General features: G+C 36.8%; 2 long non-coding RNA genes across 11 annotated transcripts in view; one reads left to right on the top strand and one right to left on the bottom strand.

The window, feature by feature from the left end:
• The window catches only part of LOC143644883 (uncharacterized), a 67,182-nt gene extending 44,819 nt beyond the window's left edge, over window positions 1-22,363 (top strand). The window contains exons 4-7 of one of the 3 annotated variants that reach the window (XR_013156925.1): window positions 9,835-9,994; window positions 12,745-12,854; window positions 20,590-20,705; window positions 22,046-22,363. This is a non-coding gene — a long non-coding RNA (uncharacterized LOC143644883). Of the gene's footprint in view, window positions 1-9,834; window positions 9,995-11,098; window positions 12,603-12,744; window positions 12,855-20,589; window positions 20,706-22,045 lie in introns of those variants that run through there. The other 2 variants (XR_013156927.1, XR_013156926.1) reach the window with 2 other exon arrangements.
• LOC143644884 (uncharacterized) overlaps window positions 1-23,273 on the bottom strand; it is a 170,244-nt gene that overhangs the window by 23,078 nt on the left and 123,893 nt on the right. Inside the window, exon 3 of one of the 8 annotated variants that reach the window (XR_013156931.1) lies at window positions 2,007-3,406. The exons of 6 other annotated variants lie outside the window; for them this stretch is intronic. This is a non-coding gene — a long non-coding RNA (uncharacterized LOC143644884). Of the gene's footprint in view, window positions 1-2,006; window positions 3,407-3,429; window positions 4,693-23,273 lie in introns of those variants that run through there. One more of the 8 variants, XR_013156935.1, reaches the window with a different exon arrangement.

Here is a 23,273-nt window from a genome sequence, read left to right as displayed (position 1 = left end):
CTTGTTCTAGTTTGCAAGCTGCCGGAATGTGATACACCAGAAATGGAATGGCTTTTATAAGAGGGAATTATTAAGTGGCAAGTTTGCAGTTCTAAGACCATGAAAATGTCCCAATTAAAGCAAGTCTATAAAAACATTCAAATTAAGGTACCAACAAGAGGTTACCTTCACTCGAGAAAGGCCAATGAAGTTCAGGGTTTCTCTCTCAACTGCAAAGGCACATGGCAAGCATGGCGACATCTTCTAGCTTCCTCTCCAGCCTCTTCCTTCATGAAGCTCCCTGGTGGTGTTCTCCTTCTTCATCTCCAAAGGTCACTGGCTAGTGAACTCTGTGGTTCTCTCGTCATTCTGTAGTAGTTCTGCAGCTCTCTCCTCATTCTCAAAAAAAGTTCTCCTCCAAAATGTCTCCTCTTTTTAATAGGATTCCAGTAAACTAGTCAAGACCTAAATAGAATGAGTGGAGACATGTCTCCATCTAATCAAGTTTAATACCCACTGCTGATTGAGTCACATCTCTGTGGAGATAACCCAATCATATTTCCAACCTATAGTACTGAATAGGGATTAGAGGAAACCATTGCTCTCACAAAATGGATTAGGATTAAAACATGATTTTTATCTAGGGTACATAAATCCTTTCAAACCATCACATCCACTAAAACTTTTCCTTAGTCACTCCTGTATTAGTTTCCCATGAGTGCTACAACAGATTATCACAATCCACACGGTTTAAGACAACAGGAACTTTTGAAGGTTAAAAGTCCAAAACCAAGATGCTGGCAGGGCCACAGTTCCTCTGGCGGCTCTAGGGAAAAACCCTTCCTTTGTCTCTCTTCTAGCTTCTGGTGATGGTCACATCAGTACAATTTATTGTTCTGTAGTCACATTGTATCCTCATTTTCCGTCTTCTCTTCTCTCTGCTTCTTATAGGGACAATTGCCATCACATTTAGGGTTCATCTAGATAATACAGGATGACCTCATCTTAAAATCCTTAACTTCATATTTCAAAGGCCTTTTTTTTTTTTCAAATAAATTTACATGTCAGATTTGGGGATGTGGACATTTTGCCAGTCACCATTTAACCTATTTATCTCTTAATAATGCTTAAGATAGATTCTGTCTGAAAAGCTGAAGAAGTGCTTTGATTAATCCCACCCTTTCAGCAAGAGAACAGATGCTTCTTTTTCTTCATAACCACCTCCCCTTCCTTGATTCCCAAGCCTGCTCAATCCTAGTCAAGATTATTACTTTTTTCCTGTAAAGAAAATCTCAAGGTAAAAATTAAATAAGATCTCACCATTTTAGCTTTTGAGGGAACCTTGCATATAATATCCAGGCATTCCATTTAGGGAAACTATAATGCCAAAGAAATTCTCTGATTTGTCCTCTAGTTTAAAGATGCTTAAAAGCTGGAACTATATTCTTATTTTATGATTGTATTTTCTATGCCTAGTTATTTCAGGTATTTAGTAAATGCCTTCAGTTTTATGTGCTGCATTGAATTATCCAAAATTTTTATTACTTCCTTCTCTCCCTTTCCACCTCTCCCTCTCTTTCTCTCTCTCTCCCCGCTGCCTCCCCTCTCTCTCTCTCCCTTCTCTCTCTTTATCTCTCTCTTCTAGCCCCTCATACACACATACACACACACACACCTACTTATATCTATGGTGATCTATGGTTTAGTTCCAAACAACATAATGTCAAGATCCATCACTTTCCAAAATAAAGTTTAATTAAGTGGAACAATCATCTTCCACAGCCTATTTTAAGAAATGGGTAACATAAGTAATGATTAATTCTTCACTAATTTGCCATTTCCAGAAAATTTTTTCACCCTTCCAGTTCTTTTTCGATATAGCCAACTCAGTAGTAAACTATGTCACTGTGGTAGTTAGGTTCAGGTGTCAACTTGGCCAGGTGATGGTGCTCAGTTCTGTTTTTATAGTCTTAAATCATCAATATGTGAAGTTCATCTATGGCTGACGAACTTCAGCTAAGGGGAAGTGCATTCCACAGTGAGTGAGGTTCAATTTAATTAGCTGGAGGCTTAAAAGAGAGAGGTCAGAAGAGAGCTCAGCAGCTCAGCATACCTAATCTCAGCACTCGCAGCTCAGCCCAGACATTTGGAGATGCAGAAAGGAACCACCCCTGGGAAAGCTGTGGGAACACAGAAGCCAGGAGAGAAGGCCAGCAGACATTGCCGTGTGCCTTCCCATGTAACAGAGAACCTCAGAGGAAAGCTAGCTGCCTTTCCTCTGAAGAACTATAAATATTTAACTAAAAAAATCCCCTTATTAAAAGCTTATCCATCTCTGGTGTGTTGCATTCTGGCAGCTTTAGCAAACTAAAAAAAACAGTTGCCTATTGGCTGGGATAGAAATTCAAAGGGTACAGAATACCACATAAAGTTGTCTATGATGTTTTGCTGATGTTTATGCTGAAACCACTATTCATTTCAAGACAGAAGTTGAGAGATTTCACATCTCAACTGAAATTAAAAGGTTAAAATGATCTAAGGGGGATTTAAAAAGAGTGAGAGAGGTTTCAAACTTTCCTTCAAACTTTGAAGGTATTTGGAGGGATGATTGAGGACAGTGAAAAATACAATAATCAATACATTTACAAAGGTATTTCCAATTTGCAAAGCACCATCAAAAACATTATCTCATTTTATTCTCAAAACAACACAGTGGGGTGGGCCATGGTAGCTCGGTGGCAGAATTCTCACCTGCCATGCTGGAGACTCAGGTTCAATTCCTGGTACCTACCCATGCAAAAAAAAAAAGGGGAGGGGGTGGAGGGAGAAAAACGACACAGTGTGGTCTTTCCAAAAGATAATAATTTCTTAAATTTGCAGATGACAATATTGAGACACTGAGGACTAGCCAGAGGCATTTGGGCTGAGTTTCTTCTCTTGCACTTAGGAAGCTTTTACATTATCCTTGGTTGCATTTAAAACTCAGTTGGAGGAAAGGTAGAAGGGATGTGATGTCATTTTTTTCTTAATAGCCAGGAAGGGTGACCTTTGAGAAGAGACCATGTGCTGGTGGTGCAAGCAGTTAACTGAGACCTGCATTGAAAGTGAATCTGGCTGAGCTAAAATGGACTTAAAGCAATTCTGTTTTGCTTTTGAAGTATGTTTTTATCTTGGCAAAGACAAAGATCCCAGATTTTCAATATGCTTTGGCAGGTCTTAGATCCATGATAGCCCAATCCAATTAAAGGATGTATTCACTTCTGCCATTACCTTTTTTCCATGAGGTTGCTCTGCAAAGATAAAAGCAAGGTGGCCTGTAGAAATCCCAACTGAAGATAAACAATTCTGCCTGCTGATTGACATCATCACTGTCTTTGGTGGGCTGGCTAGTTATTCATTTTCTAGGGCTTATAGGAGTGATTGTTTGCTGAACAAATGGAAGAAAAATTGAAAGTATCAATATTTATCTGACTCAAGACTTCCATGGAAAAAGTTAAGACCAAAGAGTAACTTAATGGACATATTGGTCCATCCCAAACCACAAAATGAATATATGAAGCACACATTACTTGAAGTCTTAGAAATTTCACAGTTATTTAATACTATTTGGGAAACAATTAAAAGCCTTGACCTTATCCCATAATGCTCTGGGGAAAAAAAGGGAAGGGAACTGAAATCTGAGTTACATGTGACCTGACAAACAATGTTACGTGTGCTAATGGGAAACTTTCATTTAAACTGACAAGGCAGAGTGGGATAATCCACGGAAAAGGGATAGAGAACATGAATTCTAGATGTTTCCAGTAGTTATTATTGTGTTTGTCCTAAATCATGTAATCTTTATGAATTTGATACAGAGGAACAAAAGAAAAGGATTACTTTGTTTAGGTTAGGATTCTAAAATCCATGAAGGGGCCCTTATCCTGTTGAAATTGGTTAAATAATATGCAACCCCAAAACACTGATATTATGCCTCTGACCTGAAGCTTAAACCACAAACTTCATTACTTGCCCTTTCTCTTAGGACTTTCCAGAACAAGCCAATTCACAATTGAGTGATAAGAGTAAATCCCATTTTTCATAGAGATTCTGACAACATGTAAAGCCTGGGTAATCCAGGAGGCCAGGAAAACTACAATTTCTAAGAAATTAAATCTCGCACTATGTCAAAAGTTCTTGCCTCAGTGCAGCCCCTGTTTCTTCACATTAGCCTACTCTCTGGAGACAAATGAAGAAGGAGTGGGACAATGTATGTATAGTAGGGATTACTGAAGCTTTACAAAAATATTTGACAAAGGAACAGGTATATAAAAATATTATATTTTAATTATCATTATTAGTAGCAGCAGTATCAGCAAAATCATCTTGAAGGGACTAATAGGTAGTCTTATTAAATAGTCCCTAGTTTAGCAACTTTGATAGCAGCTGTTCTAGTTTGCTAGCTGCCGGAATGCAATATACCAGAAACGGAATGGCTTTTAAATAGGTGGATTTAATAAGTTGCTAATTTACAGTTCTAAGGCTGAGAAAATGTCCCAATTAAAACAAGTCTGTAGGAATGTCCAATCTAAGGCATACAGGGAAAGATACCTTGGTTTAAGAAGGCTGATGAAGTTCAGGGTTTCTCTCTCAAGTGGAAGGAAACATGGCAAACAGAGTTTCTCTCTTATCTGGAAAGGCACATGGTAAACATGGTCAGGGTTCCTCTCTCACCTGGAAGGGAACATGGTGAACACAGCGTCATCTGCTAGCTTCTTCTCCTGGTTTCCTATTTCATGAAGCTCCCTGGGCGACATTTTCCTTCTTTATCTCCAAAAGTCGCCGGCTGGTAGACTCTGATTCTCGTGGCTATGTCGTTCTGCTCTGCTCTCTCTAAATATCTTTCATTCTCCAAAATGTTCCCTCTTTTATAGGACTCCAGAAACTAATCAAGACCCACCCAAATGGGTCGAGACACATTTCCCCCAATCCAGTTGACAACCACTCTTGATTGGGTTACATCTCCAGGGAGAGGATCTAATTACAGATTCAAACATACAGTATTGAATAGGGATTATTCTGCCTTTGTGAAATGCGATTTAGATTAAAATATGGCTTTTCTAGGGGACATACATCCTTTCAAACTAGCACAGCAGTCTCTATTCCAAAATGACTCAATATGAACTCTGAATCTATTAAGATCTTATAGCAAAGGTAGAATATATCTAGCTGGATATCCAGTGCAAATGATCCCATCAAACAAGACAGAAGATAGTACTGTTCTGTAGGCAAATATTAGACATAGGTTAATAATGCACAGAATTATTCAGGCTGACTATGATTTTGATCATCTTCCCCTTAAATCACATAGATGTCTACTGGAAACAGTAAAGATATAGTTCTAATCCTGTATTCCCTCATTCAAAATATTTGTATTAGGGACATTCATGTGTCTGTGTGATCCTCATTCTTTTTTAGTCTTTCTGAGGGGGAGACAAATGTCAACCAACTGGTCCTGTGAACAAGCAGGACAGGTTGAACTGACTGGCCCCAAGAAGTGCACTCAAAAGTTCAATTTTTCAAATTGAACTTGGTACCATAAGACCACAAGCTAGCTGGGAGGCTACATTGGTGGCACTGCCCACCTGTGCCCACCAACTGATGTAGGTCCCACTTGTGGGGAATCAACAATGGCAATAAATAAAACAAAACACATTTTTTCCAGGGCCACTACTGTATACGTCTTACACTGCAATTTTTGTCTGGAAACTAGGCATTAACTCGTTTTCCTCCTGAAAACATGGTGACATCACTTTAAGTGTCACTACAAAAACCTGCAAGTATTTAAGGAAATAGCACCAGTAGATCATTTAGCCCTCAAATCGCTCCACAATAAGGCTACCCTTGTTTACTTGGGAGGCTTAGAGGAAAAATTGATTTGTCATTTTTGTGCACCTTGAAGGCAGTTATCTCGAAGCTGGGAGTCATCCACTTAGAAAAGAAGGTCAGAATTTTTCCATGATTTTAGCAGTAGCAATCATTACATCACCCCAGCCATGAAATGCATATAAGTCAGCCTAAACTCAATGGACAGGGCTGTAATAGATGATCAAATAACCCTAGATTTCCTACTCATAAACTGAGGCAGATCACTAAGACATCCTTCCGTACCTGCATTAAAGCCATAAGTCAAATGGAAAAGTCAATACGGAAACTTAAGGAGAAAGCCACATTGCTTTCTAGGTTAGATACTTAAGTTTCTGGGATTTATTGAACTCCTGAGGATCCTGAGGTTTATCGTTGAGGTCACCACAGCAGGTTGACTTTGTGCTACTTGGAGTCCTAATAGAAACCTTTATTCAGTGCTCTCAAGGACAAATTGAACTGACTTAGTCAGATTATCAGTGGCCAGCATGGTGTTTTACTCATGGGAAAATTTAGCCAGAAGCCAAGACAATGTAAAAATGAGGAGTAGATATTTTAGGGATACAAATCTCCATGAGTTCTTCATATTTCTGTATGTCTTAACAATCAGAAATTCCTATGCTCTGGGTTGTCTTTTCATAGATATTTATGGAGCAAAAAGCTTTGGAAAATTAGATAATATCTTCCTCAGAGAAATGGGGTGGGTTGTTTACTGTATAATATAATAAACTTGACTTATCCCTTCTGGGCAAAGATTGGGGGTTCACTATTATCAAAGATTTGGGTTCCCTAAGCTTGGGGTTCATCTCCTGTGAACACACAGAGTATTTTGCTGTCACTTAGCCATCTTTATGTTACCTATGGGACTTGGGGCTCTGAGAACCAGTACAAATGTTAATACTCTGGATATTACTATTGCTGTGAGTAATAAAGTTCTTTGTCTCTGACCTAGGAATCTCATGTCTTTTGCTATTATCTGTGGACCTGTAACAGGTTACCTTTTAGCTTGCAAGTAGGGTAAAAGCTGACAAAGGATAGACAGGGTGGTGGAATTCTACCAGCAAATGTTCTTATCCTTGTACTTCATTTGCAACCTCAGTTTTGTGATAGCTAAGTTATTTTTAGTGAACACACACAATTACTCTTAAAAAATTCAGTCTCCAATGTGAAGGCTGATTTCCTCTGAGACCACAAAGCACAGTTTTATCTTCTTGTTAGGGAGATAGCTGTATTTATAGATTGTGACTGTTTTCTACTAATATTAGATAAATTGGATGACTGCCATGTGTCCTTTCCAGGAGTGGATTTATGAGAAAACTTGCAATGTTTGTGTTTAAGTTTTCTAGGCTGCTCAAGCAAATACCATGTAATGATTTGGCTTAAATAATGGGAATTTATTAACTTACAGTTTTAAAGTAAAGCCCAAATCATGATATCATCAAGGCGATGCTTTCTCCCCAAACACTACAGTGTTCTTGGGTTGGCTACTGGAAATCCTTGGCTCTCTGTCATATGGCAACCTGTCTCCTGGTCTCCCTTCTCTTCCAGGTTCCATTGATGTAGCTTCTTGCTTCTTGTGGCTTTCTCTGTGTCTGTCTGAATTTCATTATTTTATTGAGGACTCCAATAGGAGATTAAGACCCATCCTGATTGAGGCAGGACATATCTTAATTGAAGTAACCTCATCAACAGGTCCTACTTACAATGAATTTACATACACAGGAATGGATTAAGTTCGAGAGTGTATGTTTCTTGAGTACATACAGTTTCAAACCATCATAGTCTGCAAATATTATTAAAACTCTTTTATTTACAAAATATCCATATTCGTCAGGATGGTCTAGGTTTATGCTGACCTTAATCTTAGCGGCATAAAACATATAGCTTATTTCCTACTCAGATAAATTCTACTACAACTCCCCAGGACATAAGTCTTTTATGCAGTGGACTTAGTTACCCATGATGGATTTCAGGTTTCCATTTCTACTCCCTCCACACCTGCCTCAGGAAGGGGAAGAGAATGTTGAAAGATTGCATAGGGGCTTTTCAACATGAAAGTGACACATGCTACTTCCTCTTAGAGTCCATAGGCCAGAATTAGTCACATGAACTCATTAAACTTTAAAGATCCTGAGAAGTATAGTCGTCAATGTGTCTAAGAAAGGTAGTGGTTTATACTTTTCTACAAAAACTAGAAAAAAAATACTTTTATATTCCATAAGGCAAAGAAAGTCATGCTTGGGTCATTATTGGCTCCCAATGTCTACACATGAGAAAGAAATGAAAATGGCCATTAAACACCTTCCCCTTCAGCTAAAATAATCATCTGGTTATTCTTTGGCAAGGGTGGGCTGCAAGCATTGTTCAAAAACACTATGATATATTTCTCTGACAATATAGGAAGCATTACCAATTCTCAGCCTTGGGTATATTTAGGTAATTATTTCAGAGACTGTTTTAAGTATTTTCATATATATTATACTTATTCGATCATCCCCAGTTAGATTTAATTATTGTTCCCATTTTTTTTGTTCCCATTTTTAAAATGAAAATTAGTTAAGTTAAAGAAAGCTCAAGTGACTTGTCCATGGATTCAAAGTCAATGGATTGGGAGTCTAGATTCTTAACCACCTCAAAAGATCACGTTATAATTTCCACATATCACTAGTCATTCATTTGGTAGGTACTATAAGTAATTGATATCTCTTAGAATCCTACAAGGTCAGTCTCATTATTAAATAAATGAACCTAAGTGTGATCTGTTCCCACGTGTATAGTCAGACCCAAGTTCAGAAAATCTTAGAATAAGAAACTGGTTTTGGGATTCAAGGGAGTTGAAATCTATAGTCAATCTGGGCTACTTTTTTGCTTCATTCTTCTTCAGAATTTTCATCAAGAAGACTAGTGAAAGACTTTGGGGTCTTGGTTATTTGGCTTAATTTGCCTAATTTTCCAGAGTATACTGGAACCCAATCCATATTTTAAAATCAATCTTTCAGAACATAAATGGATTGGGTATGACTATATTTAAGGTAGTAATCATAAGATGATAAAATTAGATTAGCAGAAATTCTTAAGTTTGACTAGTATTAGATATACAAGACAATAAATTGGCTACTTGTTAAGTAATAATGATTTTTGTTAGCACATATTTTATCAAAGCAATTTAATACTATTTTCTGACAAGATTACAAACATCTGGTTAGCAAGGTAGAATATATATTTCTATCATCACAATATTTATGGGGAAACTGTGGCAGACGTTAAGCGGTTTATTTATTTTTAATGCAAATTAACCACACACCATATATGCCAGTTTCAGAACATAGAGGGAAATAAGATATTTCTTAGATGTCAAAGTACTTGCCCTCTCCACAGTCAAACAGCAAATAAGTGATGGACTAAAACTGACTTGAATATTATTTGATTAAGATTCCAGTAGGATAATATTTTGAAGCTCTGGTTCTGACCTACTAAAATTAATTATCCACACAAAGAAGAGTTACAGTTCATACTGGTTTGGTTCATGATTCAACTCATAGTTAATATTTCAAGACAATTAAATAAGTTCATTGACTTATTCCTATTATAGATGCATGGTTTGGTTGTGAGCAAGTTGCTAATTAAATTAGAGCACATTTAGGAAAGAAATAGTACTGTTATTTTTTCAGAGATTATTATGTGCATGCCTCCATCTCATTTAGTCTTTATAACTCTATGAGATACCAGTACTGTTCCCATTTTACAGATAAGAAAATTAAAACTTCAGCTTGATTAAAACCTTCCTATAGTTACCCAATCAGAATTGGTGAAGATCAAGGCTCTCCTGTTTTATAATTTTGATGCCCACAGATCTTTCATAGTACAGAGTCTGCATCCCATGTGTAAGATATTGTGGCCACTCTATATATGCAACTATTTCTGATTAACTCTGAACTTGTTCTCATTTAGAAAGAATATTCTCTGTGAAGAACTTCATGTTATGTTCCATCTTCCCAGATAAGACAGAGTGAAGTCTTCAACAAGAAACATCTTTTAAAATATATAGTTTGGCGTAAAATTTTAATGGCACCTTAAACTGTTCTCTATGATAACACATCTGTATACCCTGGTAAGATCTTTCTGATTGCATCTGTTTGCTGTCATACAAATATAGTCTGAATATTATAGAAGATGCCTTAAATCCCTAGGGAAAATCAGCTCAAATTCATGGAAATGTAATTTAGAATAAGAAAAGAGCACAGAATTCATAATTTTACATCTGGATTTGGGAGAATTACCACTTAGATTCAGTGCTGACCCTGTTTCAGGAGATTTATCTTGACATTGAGAGCTTTTTTTGTATCACTATCATTCCTTCAAGTTAGGATGTTATTGCATCTTTCAGAGAATTGCACACTAATAAAATTTAAGGGAATTCATCAGGTTTCTAGAGCGTTTAAATTCCACACGTACAAACTGTTAGCTTTAAATAAGTCATGTAAAACTCTATTTAAATGATTCAGCCTTTCCCTGAATATGGGAAATGGGAAATGTTATTTGGTAGTTACAATAAAATGGCTTGAATGGCAAGGAATAGATTAAACTTGTTCACAGACACTGAGCAGAGATAGTAAGAGGTGATTTGAAAGTGTAACAGTGACTTGTGATGGGCCATGCGTTTGCCACACTAGAATGTGCGAAGGTGTTAGTGAGCATGGGTGAAGCCAGCAAGTGTTTCTCCATCCCTGTGAACCAAGCACTCACCAGAGGTTCCTCCCTGCTGGACTTTCTCACAGCTGCCCTGTCTACAATTCCTCAGCCAGCCCACAAGGTGCACAGAATAGAAATACATCAAGGAATGTAAATTAGGAATCTTTGCGGAATAGGTACCTGGAAGACATACTGGCAAGATGGTTGCTAACCAACAACCAAGATTCATACAAGAACAGGCCAGAGGTTCAGAGTCTAGCTTTGGACTGACACAGGGCTGGATTCCATCCCTGGTTGTCTGTTGGTCCCTTATGTTATCCTGATTAGGCAAGCCCAGGTGCTTTGAGTTTCAGTGTCTTCATGTGTAAAAGAAGAAAAACAGTAGTATATATCTTACAGTGGATTAAATTAGGCCACATATGTAAAATGCTTAGCACAATGCCTGGTCCATTGTAAGTTCTCAATACATTTTATTTAAAAACCAATAAAAGTAACAATTTTTTTTTTTTTTTTTACTTCTTAGGCTACAGAAGCAATGCTTGCCAGCATTCTAAACACTTGATCAATCAGTTCTTGTTAAAGTTCAACTGTGCATCTGAGTCCGTCCTTCCATAGCTGAAGTCCTGATGCCCCCCACACTTGATGATCTGACAGACTTCTCAGGATACATATAATTTTACCTAGTCTCTAAAATTCATTGAGTTTTCCATACCTCTGGGCCTGTAATATGTTACTGCTTCCCAGACAACTCCCCACGCTACAAACCCCTGCCTGTACTGTGCTCTAGGGAGAGGGCTATTTCTAATTCTTCCTGTCTCCTTTAGACTGTTGTTTAGTGTAAAATTCTCCCTGTGACTGATAAACGTCTCCATCTATATGCTCTGTTAATTACTTTCTAAAACATCTGCTTCTTGTCAGGCAAACATGCCCCACGTGTTCCTAAGGATGACTTTCATTTCTAGAAAAAGCAGATAAATCATTCTGTAATACAGGGGATAAGAATATAAAGTATCTACCATTTGTTAGACAACTATTACCTGTCAGAAACTTCTCTAATAATCTGTTCTAATTCTTAGCAACACTATGGGATAGATATCATCTGATCCATTTACACATCAAGAAAAGTAAGGATTATAGAAATCCAATAATTTGCTGCATAAATTAAATTTGAATACAAGTCTGCATTACTCAAAAGATCTTAGGGCACTGGTTTCTGATTTAACATTTCAATGGTGGGAAGCTTATGATGGGACATATCACCTCTCTTTTATATCAACAATGGAAACCAACAGCCCCATCATTATCACAAACACCACATGAAATCCACACTGATTTTAGATTATAGGGCATCACTTTTCAGTAAAGGGTTCTTTATTCATTAAGCAGGAGGGCAAAATAAATGTGGTAGGCTATATCCTAAAATGGCCTACAAGATTTCTAGCACTTGATGCTCACACCCTGTATAATCTCCTCCTCTTGAGTAGAGTGGAATGTAATAGTATCACTTCCATGCTAATATGGTAAAAGGGCTATTGCAGATGTCATCAAGGTCCCTAATCCGTTGTCTTTGAGTTACTAAAAATGGATAATTTAAGTTGGGAGGCCCTGGCCTAAGGGTTAGTCCTTAAAAGTGGCCAGATGGATCCAAAATGAGAGATTTCTCTTGTTGGCTTGAAGAAGCAATCACCCATATTGGTGAATTGATTATAGAGAACAAAGACCTGAGGTTAGCCTCTAGGAGCTGAGAGTGGTCCTTGCCCAGGAGCAAGCAAAAAGGTGGGAACTTCAGTCCTATAACTACATGGAATTGAGTTCTGCCAACAACCAGAAAGCTTGAAATGTCCATAACCTCAGATGAAACAGAAATGCTGGTAGGACCCTGAGATAAGATCCGAGCTAAGCCATTCCCAGACTTAAGACCCATGTATATAGTTTTAAGCTGCTGACTTTGTGGTAATTTGATGCACAGTAATAAAAAGCTAATACAATAAGTTAAATGCAAAATGAGTGATAGATGGTAAGTGCTATAGGAGTTCAGCAAAGTAGAAATAAATCCATTTTGAGGGGAGAAATGGTAACATTGTTGCAGAATAAGAGTCCTCAACTCACTGGGGTTTGATGCTCTCCATGGAATTTTTTCATTCTATGTCTCCTTTGTTATTTTCCTAGGTTGGTTTCCCTGGAAGCAGATCCTAAGACAAGGATTTATGTGTGCAAAATTCATTATAGAAATGTTACCATGGGCAGCTGGAAAGAAAAAAAAGAAGCCAAGCAATGGGGTAGGGGAGAAAATTTTAGGCAAAATCCCAGCTGTAGCTAGGGAAATGTGGAGTACAAATTGTGCTGTAAAGTTTATCCTTATGTAAAGTAAGGAGGTAGGGATTTCATATTCTGGCAGCAACTCTAAGGGCCAACCCAGGGCAGACATTGCCAGCACTCTACATGTATGAGCAAATCACAATGCAGCTGCAATAACTCAAAGGTAATCTTTGGAAGATATTTGCAGGTGTGGATGGTTAGAAGAAAAGTCAGAAGGGTAGCATGAAAAATTTCCAGAAATTTATAAAATGATTCAAGTGAATCCTGATGAGGCACCAACAGGGTCTATTATGCTTTTGAACCTTTGAAATTATTACAATTAGCCTAATGACTCTAGAGTACTATTTATAAGACAAATAAGCAGCAAACTGATTAAGTAAATGTAACTTTTAATACTACTTTGACTGCCATTCACTAATTATGACCATGTCCCAGACATTCTTTCATTTAATACTTACCACCACCTTATAAAATTAGTTCTGCCAGAATCCTCCTTTTATACCTGAGATCATTTTGGTTCAAGGAGACTAAGTAACTTGTCCAAATGTAATTATCTTATAAGTAGATGAACTGGAATTTGAACTTTTTGAGTCAAAATTTTGTGCCACTCAACTATGGTAAACCACTACCACTTTCAGTAGGTTGGAATTAAGAAGCTGGCAAAATATTGGAATTAAGAAGCTGGCAAAATATCTCAAAATAATAATAATAAAATATGTTTCCTATGTGCCTTAATAACTCTTTCAAGTAGTTTATATAGATTAACTCCCTTAACACAGGCTTCAAAAAAAGTATCTTTATCACTTCTTGGGTATAGCGTGTCATTTACTTTGGTCTGACAATAGTCCATAATGAGGAGCTCTTGTGCTTATACTTGATTTTTCTCTCTCACATTCTCCCTCCTTTCCTTTCTCTTCATTCCATCTTATTTCAATTTATTCCTTGACAAACTTTCATTGAACACCAAATCTATGCCAAAAGCCCCATTGAGGTTAGTGAGTTATGAAAGATCAATTAAATATGAAACCTGCCCTCAGGGAATTTATAATATATTACTGAAAATCATATGAGTGCATAAATGCTAAAAACATAAGCTATAAAGGAAGGTTCGGAGAGATTACTCTGGATATTCAAAGTAGGAAGAAATTGTACTTGTTAGCAAGTTGTTGATGGTTGTGCTAGATTTTGAAGGGTACAAAGGAGTTAAGATTTTTTTGTGATGGAAGGGCAAACCATTATAGGTGGGAGGAAAGCTATGAACAAATTCATGAAGGTAGGAAGCAGCTTGAGTTTCCAGTATCCAGGTAATTCAGTTTGGTTGTAGCAAATAAAGCAAAGGATGGTGCTATGGAGTTCAGGACTAGACTGTGAATCCTTATTTCCCAGTTAGTAAATATAGGCTTTAATTTATGCTTAAAGTTCAAAATACCAGTTTATAAAACCTCGTTGGATGAGAAAATCATCAGAGTTTGAACAAAAATTAAATGCATAGCTTTATTCAAGATGACTGAGTCCCTTCCTTGATGCCAAACTTAAGGGATTTTGAAAGAGTTTTTATTTTTCTGTTTCACTAAACACCAGAGAAGAAGATATTATGAGTTGAAGTAGCTCTAAAATATTTTCAGATGGCCAGTGAATACCTGTCATGAGATTAGGTTTATTTTTTAAGTCTTTTTAATCTGCTTACCAATTTGCAGTTAGAAAACAACTAAAGCCACATTAAGTTTGAAAGCTCAATAATCTTTGCCTCCCTCTTAGATCAGCATCACTTCTACTGAACAAGTTCATTTTTGAGTCTATTCAAGGAGGAGATAAAAACCTTAATTTATAAAACATTCATTAATGACCTGAAATGCTACCACAGAAAAAGTGAGTTTTGCTTGTGGAATGTGGAATTGAGAATAGAAAACAATAGACCTATACTATTAGCAATTCCACTGTATGTCAGTAGCTATAAGAATACAGATTTAAGTCTCATCATCTCAAACTATAAAGCACCCAAAGAAGATAGATTTTTGACTGTTTCCCAGGATGGCAATTAAAAAATCCAAAGTCAAGCTTCCTTCATTTGAGAAGATCAAACACTAGAAACTGTTACCCACTCTACGCCTCTAAATGCTAATATGTAGGGTGAGCATGTAATTTATTGTCCAAACAGAGACAGATTTGACAAAGAAAGCTATTAATAAATACAACTGGGTGAGGTATACATTGAACTCTTATAGGAGAAGACTGGGACATGCTGCCACCCTATTTAGCAGCTAGAAGAGCAAGAATATATTTCTGACCCATTGCTGGGTTTGGCAATAGGCACTGTTTATAATTTCTGCCAACTCCCAGGACTTTGGAAAAGAAACTGAGTAGGGGTTGTGGGTGATGGAGAAGTTTGTGAGTGCTTCAAATTCTCTTTCTGGCCATACCTTATTTATACTGGCCTAGAGGGAAGTGTAGATAGATAGATAGCTCTCCCTTGGAACCCAAGGATCATGAGATATTATTGTTCCACAGAAGAAAAGATCATAGAAAGAAAAAGAATCACACAAATTCTTATCTTGATTAAGAAATATATTGATCGTGATTCCAAATATGTATGGAGGTAACTTAATTCCCTCCTCATGGTAGTTATGTAATTTATGAGAAACAGACCTTTGATAATAGTAGAAGAAATTTATATTCCAAGAAATGTATCAGTGTTTCTGACATCTCTATATCTTCTAACATTTGGGCTCTCAGAAAGGAAACATGGTATAACGGAGAGATCTTCGTGGAGAAATTTTATTTCAATCCTAGCTCTGCCACTCACTAGCTGAATGACTCTGGGTTCGAGTCTTAACTTATCTGGACCTTAGTTACTTCATCACTTCATCTCACTCTCAATGAGCCAAGCAATCTGAAAAGCACTTTTTATGGCTCATCTCATTTTAAATGTCATAAAAGCCCTTTGAAGGGTCAGTTTTATCTCCATTTTCAGATGATAAAACTGGTTATTCTATCTCTAACCTGTTTCCCTGCTTGTTTATGTAACTGATCATCTATATATTTATAATTTCCAAGGGCAGAGATTTTCTTTTTTCCTTTTTGGTTACTGTACACAATAAATCACCGTTGAATGAATAAAGCTGAAAAACTTGCTAAAAGTGACATAACTATTCAGAATTGGAATTAGGAGTTGAACTCCCATGTGAGGTTTAGAGCTGTATGTACCCCAGGAACACACACTCTTAAATGCAAACCATTACTGTTGGTGTGAACTCATCGCAAATAGGACTTTTTGATGAGTGACATCAGTTAAGGTGTGGCCCACCTTAATCAGGATAGACCTTAATCGTGTTACTGGAGTCTTTTATAAGCAGAATGAAATTCAGATAGAAAGCAAAAAGCTGAAATTCAGCAGAACCCAGAAAAGGAGGGACAGGCTAGGAGAGGCTCTATGATTGCCATATGACAGAGGAGTCAGACCAAGGATATCCAGCAGCCAGCCCCAGAGCACCAGGGTTTGGGGAGAAAGCACCACCCTGATGATGCCTTAATTTGGATTTTTTTCTAACCTCAAAACCAAGATTCATTAAATTCCCATTGTTTAAGTCAGTCCATTGCACAGTATTTGCTTCAGCCAAGGAAACTAAAATATCCCATAATATGAATTCTAATCTAGGTACTTAACTCTACACTGCCTCCCTAGCTGATAGTGCCATTCTGAAAATTACATGAGCCATATACCAGGAGTGCAACAAATGTTGAACTCGCTTCACTTTCTTCCCCTCAGATCTGTGCCTCGTGGATATACTGGGGAATCATACTGGGCAACCAGCATGCTAGAAAACAGACTCACATTACCCCACCCAATTCTCAAGGGACTCTTTCATACCAAAGAGCTCATGTAATGATTTACAATGGCTTAATATCTCTTTCCTTGGCAGGAAATCTATTTAGAAAAAAAAAAAACAAATTAAAATCAGTTGCCTGATGCATTTATGGGATCTGATCCAGGAAAATCTATAAAGAAATAACTTTGTCAGAAGCAGTTTCTATCAACAATCTAAACTACCCTTTCAATTTTTCTGATTAGATTAGACACTTGACATATTATTATCATTATCATTATTATTAATGACAATAACATTACCACCTTCAAAAGGCATCACCTTCAAAATGAGCAATGTTTGTAGTGTTTCCAAGATGTAAATTTGAATCTCACATGACAAAAAGCTAGTACGTATTGTGGCTACATAACTTTTCATTCCCTTCCAGTATTATATAAGTAACTCTTATGATGTGTCATAAAATGGTTTTGTAGAGGAAAAAAGACATTTTCTGATCTGGCCAAATTGGAAGGTGAATTGGACTATGACTTGGGAAGTACATGATTATCCATGGGATTTGATTTGGGAGAAAGCTTAGTTGGCATTTTTTACTCCAAAAGATAGATACTTTGAGGAATATTATGGTCTTCTGTGCCACAGAAGTTTCCAGAGTTGAAATAGTCTCTCTATAACAGCATATCACAGCATGTAAAGAGGTCTCAAAGTCAATAATTTAGGAAACTTGGCATTAGAGACCTCTTTATTGCAGTACTGTTCTTACACTGCTTAATAAATTAAGGTACATTGCAAATCACCATTAAAAGGATTCTGTCTTCAGCAGCTTCCAAACTTAACTGACCATAGAACTTTTTACGTTTTCAGTAAGTCAAATATTTCATGAAAGGTTGGCATTTATTATTGTATCCATAAAAAATAGCATTCCCTTTATTTGGGGGAATTATTCCTTCCCTAGCCCAAATTGCAGTATTGTTGGGGCTGCCAAATATAGACTCTACTCTCTTACTCAAATAGGAGGGCTGGCGTGATAAGCTATATTTTTGAAAAAAAAATTTCATCTCCTTCCCTGAATAGGTATTATTCTTCCCCATTCTCTTGTCATTAGACTTGCTGAGGTGACTTGCTTTGGTCAAGAAATATGAACAGAGTGTCCTGTGAGAACTTTTTTCAATTATTTTTAATTCAGTTTTACTGAGATATATTCACATACCATAAAATCATTCAAAGTGTACAAACAGTGGTTCACAGTATCATACAGTTGTGCACTCATCAACACAATCTATTTTTGAACATTTTCAATACTCCAAAATAAAAATAAAAATTAAAGTACAAGTAAAAAAGAACACCCAAAACACCAGATACCTTTTATCTCCTCCTGTTATTTATTTATTTCTGTCCTTATTTTTTATTCATCTGTCCATGCACTGAATAAAGCTCACATCAACCATAAGGTTTTATTTGTTTTTTTTTTTTTTTGGGGGGGGGTGCATGGTCTGAGAATCGAACCTGGATCTCCCACATAGAAGGTGGGCATTCTAACTACTGAACCACCTGTGCACCCAACCACAAGGTTCTCACAATTACACAGTCACACTGTAAAAGTCATATAGTTATATGATCATCTTCAAGAATCAAGGCTACTGGATTAAAGTTCAGCAGTTCCAGGTATTTAGTTTTAAAACACTAAAAACTAAAAAGGTATATCTATATAATGCATAAGATTACTCTCCAGAATGACTTCTCAACTGTATTTGAAATCTCTTAGCCACTGAAACTTCATTTTATTTCATTTCTCTTCTTCCTTTTAGTCAAGAAGATTTCTCAATCCCATATTGCCAGGTCCTGTTTCAACCTCAGGAGTCATGTCCCACATTGCAAGGAAAATTTACACCCTTGGTAGTCACACCCCACATATGGGGTGGGACAGTGAGTTTACCTGGATAGTTGGCTTAGAGAGAAAGGCCCCACCTGAGCAACAAAAGAAGTTCTCTGGGAGTGACTCCTAGGCATAATTATAAGTAGGCTTAGCTTCTCCTTTGCAAGTATAAGTTTCATAAGGGCAAACCCCAAGATTGAGGACTTAGCCTATTAAATTGGTAGTCCCCAATGCTTGTAAGAATATCAGGTCTTCTTCAGGTGGGGAAGTTTAGTATTTCCACATTTTTCTCTCAAAAGGGACTTTGCAAATAATTTTTAATCTTCTACCAAGCTTACTCTGAAATGTATCAGGACATCAAACTAACCTGTACAAACGAACAAGATCTCACTCCTTATTCGTGGTCCCATGTCCCATTATGGTGTTTGAATAGACTGACCATACAAGTTAGATAGTATAATACAGAAAATATAAACTTTGCACCAAATAAACATCCCTTTCTTTGGTCTCACATAGAAGTTAAAGTTTTAAAATACAGTCAATATCATTCTTTACCCTTTAGTCTGATTTACCTTAGTCCTACCCAGATCAGCTTCATTCATATCTCTAATTGAAGCTTGGCCACTTTTTCAGTGTTTGTTTTAAACAGTTGCTGTATGCTTATGCTGTATACAGTTGCTGCATGCTGTGCTGACCTTTATAGCTATAGAACTCTAGCTCTGTTTCTCAGGTGTTACACAAATACCCAATGTTCCAGGGAACAACAAGGTTATACACAAAGAGTTCAGGATTTCAGAATTTAGACATAACCATTATAACTTAGAAATAGACGTGACTGCTATAAGAGCATACAATCTGGGAACCCTTACAATAGCATTCCCCTGATAACTGTGCTCTCAGATTCAATTCTCAGAGTATGCACATTATAGTTAATCCATATTAGTGAGGTGTTTTAATGTTTGTTTTTTTTAATTTCTGGCTTATTTCACTCAACTGTCCCCAAAGTTCATTTACCTAATTGCATGCCTCACAACTTCATTCCTTCTTGCAGCCGGTAAATATTCCATTGTATGTATACACCACAGTTAACTTTTCATTCATCTGTCAATGTACCTTTAGGTCACCTTCATCCATTAAAATCATGAATACTGCCACCTTAAACATCCCTGTAAGAACTTTTAAGAACCAATGTGTGGTTCACCATTTTTCTGTTCCATCTTCCATGAGACAAGGATTGTATTATATAGAAGCTGCACTGTCAGCCAAATTAGAACATGTTCTAAATGAGGAAGAGGAAGAAGTGGGGATTTTTTTATCATAAAGTCATACTTTGGTAAATCTCATTATTGTTTAAAAATATTTCTCATAGGTATCTCAATTGAAAATAGGATATTTGAATAAGAGTATCTTGAACATATCTTCTTCTTGGCATCATTCGGTGATGCTAAATTAGCTTCTTCAGAGCTAAAGTTAGTTTACAATAGTTCAATTAGGGTAAAGTACAGGCTGAACTAACTAAACTAATAAATGCCTTTCATTTTTCACACTAAGGCATTGAGAACTGTATAAAAATACTTGAATTTGTCATCTGACTATTTAAAATATTGGGAGGCCAAATTTCTACATCACATCATATTGAAATGCACAGATTAATTCAATTCACAGCATGTTTGCCACTTAAAAGCAATGTGTTTTCTAATTTCCTTAATTGCTGAGTTTCAGAATCATTTGAGAAAAGGCGATATTAATGCCCGACTCACAGAATTGTCATGATATTAACTAAGTCCTGAATGTAAAGAGGATATTTCAATGCCTGTCATGCTGTAATTAACACATAAGTGATTAAGACATGGTATTGATTGTTAAATGAAATAATAATAATATTTCTGATTAGGAGTAACCATCTCTCTTCCTGGAATCACATAATCTTTTTCACTTTATCTTATATTGCTCATATAACCTCAGTCTATATATAATGTGGATATGTTTTCTCCATAGAATTACACTGGAAGTTCCTTCTGAACAAGTAGCATGGCTTTGAAAATAAATGCATGCCTCAGAGATATTGCAGATTCCATTGCAGACCACCACAATAAAGTGAATATCACAATAAAGTGAGTTACCCTAATTTTCTGGTTTGCAAGTATATATAAAAGTTATGTTTACACTATACTGTAGTCTATTAAGTATGCAAGAGCATAGTGCCTAAAAAATCTATGTCTATATCTTAATTTAAAAATACTTTATTGCTAGGCAGTGTGACGGTGGCTCAGTGGCAGAATTCTCGCCTGCCATGCCAGAGACCTGGGTTCTATTCCCAGTGCCTGCCCAAGCAAAAGAAAAAAACAAAAAAACTCTATTGGTAAGTTTCCTAGATTGTAAGCTCTACAGCAGACACATCTTTTCAGAGTTTCACTGGATATTTCTAAATTCTGAGATTCTGAGCTCTTCGTGTATAACCTGCTTGTTCCCTGAAACTTCAGCTATCTGTGTGACACCTGAGACACAGAACTGGAGTTCTGCAGCTTTGATAGTCAGCATTACCCTATATAATATAGCAACTGTTAAAAAAGGCTGAAAAAGTGGCCAGAATTCAATTCGAGATATGAATGAAGCTGATCTTGGTAGGACTAAGGTAAATCAGACTAAAGGGTAAAGGATGATACTGACTATATTTTAAAACTTTAACTTCTATGTGAGACCAAAGGAAGGGATGTTTATTTGGTACAAAATTTATATTTTCTGTATTACACTGTCTAATTTAACTCGTTTGGTCAGCTTATTCAAACACCATAATTACATGGAGCCAGGAATAAGCAGTGAGATCCTGTTGGTTTGTACAGGTTTAGTGTGATGTGCTGATACATCTCAGAGTAAGCTGGGCAAAAAAATAAAGTATTTGTAAAGTCCTCTTTGAGGGATAAATGTGGAAATATTAAACTTCCCTATCTAGGGAAGACCTGATATTTTTGCAAGTATTGGGGTCTGCCAATTTGATGGGACAAGCTTGCCATTATTAAACTTATTCTTGCAAAGGAGAAGCTAGGCTTACTTATGATTATGCCTGAGTCCCTGACAGAGACTTTTGTTGCTCAGGTGTGGCCTCTCTCTTTAAGCCAACTTGGCAGGTAAATTCACTGCTCTCTTCCCTCCCCACCTCCCACCACCCAGGACATGACTCCCAGGGGTGTAAATCTCCCTGGTAATGTGGGAAATGACAATAGGAGATAGGCCTGTCCCTGGAATCAAGGGCCTTGTTGATCAAAGGGGGACAAGAAATGAAATGTAATAAAGTTTCAGTGGCTGAGAGATTTCAAATAGAGTCAAGAGGTTATTCTGGAGATTATTCTTATGCAGTTTTTGGTGTATTGGTGTGGCTGGAGGGAAATATCTGAAACTGTTGAACTGTAATCCAATAGCCTTGATTCTTTTTCCTTTTTTTTCTCTCTAATAGCCTTGATTTTTGAAGATGATAGAATAATTGTAGAGCTTTAAGGCATGCAAGTGGGAGTGTGAAAACCTTGTGACTGACACACCCTTTATCCACGCCATGGACAGATGAGTAAAAAAATAAAAAAGATAAACAACCGTGGGTATGGGGGTTATGGGTGTTTTAGGTGTTCTTTTTCACTTTTATTTTTATTTTATTCTTATTTTTATTGTTTTTGGGGTAATGAAAATGTTCAAAAATTGTAATGATGAATGCATAGCTTTATGATGATATTGTGAACCACTGATTATACACTTTTCAGATGATTATATCTCAATAAAAAATCATTGAAGACAAACTACTTTATTGCTAAAAAATATGTTAACCAATATCTGATCCTTCAGAGAGTTCTCATTTTTTGCTAGTCTTGTCTTGCTGTTGATGACTGCTAACTGATCAGGGTGGTAGTTGCTGTAGATTAGGGTGGCTGTGACAATTTCTGGAAATAATGTATCAGTGAAGTTTACCATATTGATTGACTCTTTCTTTCATTGAAAATATCTCCGTAGCATGCAATGCTGTTTGATGGCATTTTACCCACAGTAGAGCTTCTTTCAAAATTGGAATCATAGCCTTAGAATTGTAAACTTTTGACTTACTAAATTCCCCTTTTTGAAAGTCATTCTGTTTCTGTTATATTGCAATTCTGCAGCTAGCAAACTAGAAAACTTCTAATTCTCCCGCAATTTCCATGATAGCTGTAGTTACGTCCTTCACTGAAGTTTTGAACCCCTCAAAATGTTCCATTAGGTATGGAATCAACTTCTTCCAAACTCCTGATAATGTTGATATTTTGGCCTCATCCCATAAATCAAAATGTTTTCAATCGAAAAGAAGGTTTTTAGTGTATTTTGTCCAGGCCATTCAGAGAAATCACTGTCCATGTCAGCTATAACCTTATGAAACATAGTTCTTAAATAATAAGACTTGAAATTTGAAATTACCTCTTTATCCATGGGCTGCAGAAGGGATGTTAGCAAGCATGAAAACAACATCAGTTTCATTGTACATCTCCATCAGAGTTCTTGGGTGACCATGTGCATGTCAATGGACAGTAATATTGTGAAAAAATCTTTTCTTCTGGGCAACAGATCTCAACAGTGGGTTTAAAATATTCAGTAAGCCATGTTGTGAACAGATGTGCTATCATCTAGGCTTTGTGTTTTTCCATTTACAGAGCCCAGGCAGAGTA

Source organism: Tamandua tetradactyla, chromosome 8 (assembly GCF_023851605.1).
Source record: "Tamandua tetradactyla isolate mTamTet1 chromosome 8, mTamTet1.pri, whole genome shotgun sequence".
NCBI classification, from domain to species: Eukaryota; Metazoa; Chordata; class Mammalia; order Pilosa; family Myrmecophagidae; genus Tamandua; species Tamandua tetradactyla.
The sequence above is the reverse complement of the archived record's forward strand: the minus strand, read 5'-3'. Positions and strand labels throughout refer to the sequence as shown.